At 35.8% G+C, this 2,923-nt stretch overlaps 1 pseudogene; it reads right to left on the bottom strand.

Moving 5' to 3' along the window:
- LOC107690108 (opsin-5-like) overlaps positions 1 to 2,922 on the bottom strand; it is a 13,369-nt pseudogene extending 10,447 nt beyond the window's left edge.
- Between the last annotated feature and the right edge of the window lies 1 nt (position 2,923).

The raw sequence follows: 2,923 nt of genomic DNA, 5'->3' as shown, positions 1-2,923 counted from the left end.
CCAGCTGTGTCCTGCTGAAATGTTCATCTGCAGCATCATGGACTGTCTCCACTCGAACCCACCAGACTCCTGCAGTGTGACATTAGCAGTCCAAAGAAGGCAGAGCCTCCAAAAAACTGGTAAAAAAATATGTAATGTTTGTATTTTATTCTACATTTCTATATTATATTCTAGATTATAAAACGGTCCGGTCCTTGATTCTGATTGGTTGAGTCAAGTTCAAAGCTGTTGTAAATTACACTACAAACATACACCTTTGTTTACTTCTGTGTTGCTCGGCAACCACTTTGTTGGAACCACAACCGTTTCTGAGGAACTACATTGTTTGGTGGAAGAATACTGTTTTTATTTTATATAATTACACTTTATTTGCTCTGTTTTATTCTGTTTTATAACACATTTAACAAATAATTTATGTATGACTTAATCTAAGAATCATATAGAAAAAAAGTAAATATGCCAACTGTTAGTATTATTATTATTCTTTTTATTTCTAAGAAATCTGAACAATATCTCTTGCAGAAGTGAAGCCCGGGGTGAAGATAGTGATTGTAATCATTTGGCTCACACCAGCTGCCTCTGGCACGCACGGTTAATAAATAATCTTTTTTAAAATACTTATCCAACAGCACCCCACAATAAGTAACTTGGCTGAGCTCTCAAACAGCCGTGTGCCTTTGCAAGAAGCATTTGGCCAACAGGAACCACAGGAGGAGACAGGAGATGCATTTGATACACATTTTAACATCATATTCTGTTCAAACAAGACAGGTCTTACCGTAGTTGGGGCAGCAGACTTTGAGCCAGCACACACAAGACAATACGGTCAGGTTACTGAGGCTGCAGATACCAAACAAAACTCCACAGAAGGCATAACCCATACACATCATCTCCGTGAACAACCACCTGAAAAGAGAACAAGACATGTGCATTCGCTGAAAGCAGGGACGCTCAATCCTGCTATTTCATGTAATCCAATATTTGTTGTTTTCTGTTATTATTGCTGTTGGACCGTTTGCCTGAGGTGCTGGATTACATGTTGTAAATAATGTTCAGTTTCTTGCACAGACCAATCATTTTGCTTTATAAAACCTCAATATATCATCAGGGGCCATGGGTATTCATTTTATGCTGCCTGTATATGCTTTTTTGAGTCTCAGAGTGATGGTAGCTGTGGACCTGCATTTTATGAATCCCCAACTTTGCATTTAGTGAACAAACTCAAATTGAGAAAACGTTGTGTTAATAAGGACAGTTTTTCAGACAATAGTTGAGAGAAACTAAAAACTCAATACATAAGGTTTTTAATGCAATTTATGCATTTTAGTTTATTCTGTATACTATACTTGACAAGTATAATGCTAAAACTGTCCGTATGTCCTCTTGAATGCTGTTTTTTTGCATTGCAATAATAATAAGCAAACTATATAACACTGCAATTTAAACAGCAGGATGGATAGTCTGGAGTCATGTACATGCCACAAGTTATTTCAAATGATAATTTCACTGGCTGCATTAAAAATGTGTATCCGGCTGTGTGCACATCAAATACTGAGTGCTAAAGAGTAAGAAAAAAAAGGTTTAGATTGCTGCATGCAATGACTTGAGCATTATGTTCCACCGCATGGATCAGAGATCAAAATCAGAAAATAAGGAACAGTCAAAATAAATTCCCATGATTGGTTTAGAATCATGTGGGGCAGAGTAGAATTTATTTTATTTATTTATTTTAGAAAAGGGCACAAGCAGTCTCTTATCCTAAATAAAGCAGTGAACTTTGTACATAACCTATGAAGCAGTGGCAATAAGGTATATAATAATAACATTAAAGCAAAATGAGAGAGTCACTGGTCTTTACTAGTTCAATGAAAATTCATGTTGCAGTTCCATTTGATGTCTACATAATTTCCCGTTTAATTAATTTTGCCTTCTCATTTCATAAGTTCATCTCGACACTGGTCCATTTCTCAAAGCATAGCACTAACAATGCCAAAACCATGGGTCTGATTCCTAGGCAATGTGTGAAATAATAGAATGTAGATCTTCAGTGTTTGGATTAAATTGCCAAATGCATAAATGTAAATGTAACTGTAACTGTATGAACAGTTAGGGCGTTTAGAAATAACCAATAGTAAAAACCTGGAATAACAGCTCAGATTAAGGATATGTGTGTGTTTATTCAGCAAGTGTATATACTTTTATTTAAATACTTTACTAGTTTTATAGTGTCACGATGTCTCCACCTGCCTTCCCTCTTGTCCTTGGAAAATAAGTTTGCATGAAAAATGTACAGGCTTGCCAAACTGAATATTGATTCCGTGCTATTTGATGTAGCCCCAATAATACCAAATGAAAACAACTACTCTTGCTTTATCTTTATTCTTCATTATTTATTAGGTTAGTGAAGGGGAACAGGGTTTAGTCAAGAGCCCCTTTATTGTGAACAGCAATCCAAAGCATATTTAAACTCATGAAATTGATGTTAAATTTTATTCATGTTATTATAAAATCAACCATCTGCGTTGACAAAACATGTTACAAATACAAATTAACGAATTATTTTCCTCAATTTGTATGTCTGTATGTTCCAGCGCTCATGTTTTCTGAGGTTTCAAAAGCAGAGTGGTTCCCACATGATCAATGATAACAGCTTACTACACAAATAAAAAGGGAAGAAAAAAGGAATAGTATCATCAAAAAGGGTCAGTCATCTCTGAGGACCCAGACACTGCGCTCATGTGTTTCCAGCTGTTAAATTTGATTTAATTTGCTTTTATTATGCTGACGCCTTTAAGCCGATGAGAGAGAACAAGATGACCCTCTTTAATGAGTCTCAAGAGGACACAACAAAGATATGTATATATAAAGAGAGATTGGAAACGTCCCTGATGTGAAAGAGATTTACCTGTGAGCAAAAGCAGAG

This window comes from Sinocyclocheilus anshuiensis, unplaced genomic scaffold (genome assembly GCF_001515605.1).
Source record: "Sinocyclocheilus anshuiensis isolate Anshui unplaced genomic scaffold, SAMN03320099.WGS_v1.1 scaffold2207, whole genome shotgun sequence".
NCBI classification, from domain to species: Eukaryota; Metazoa; Chordata; class Actinopteri; order Cypriniformes; family Cyprinidae; genus Sinocyclocheilus; species Sinocyclocheilus anshuiensis.
This window is presented reverse-complemented; position numbering and strand designations above follow the sequence as displayed.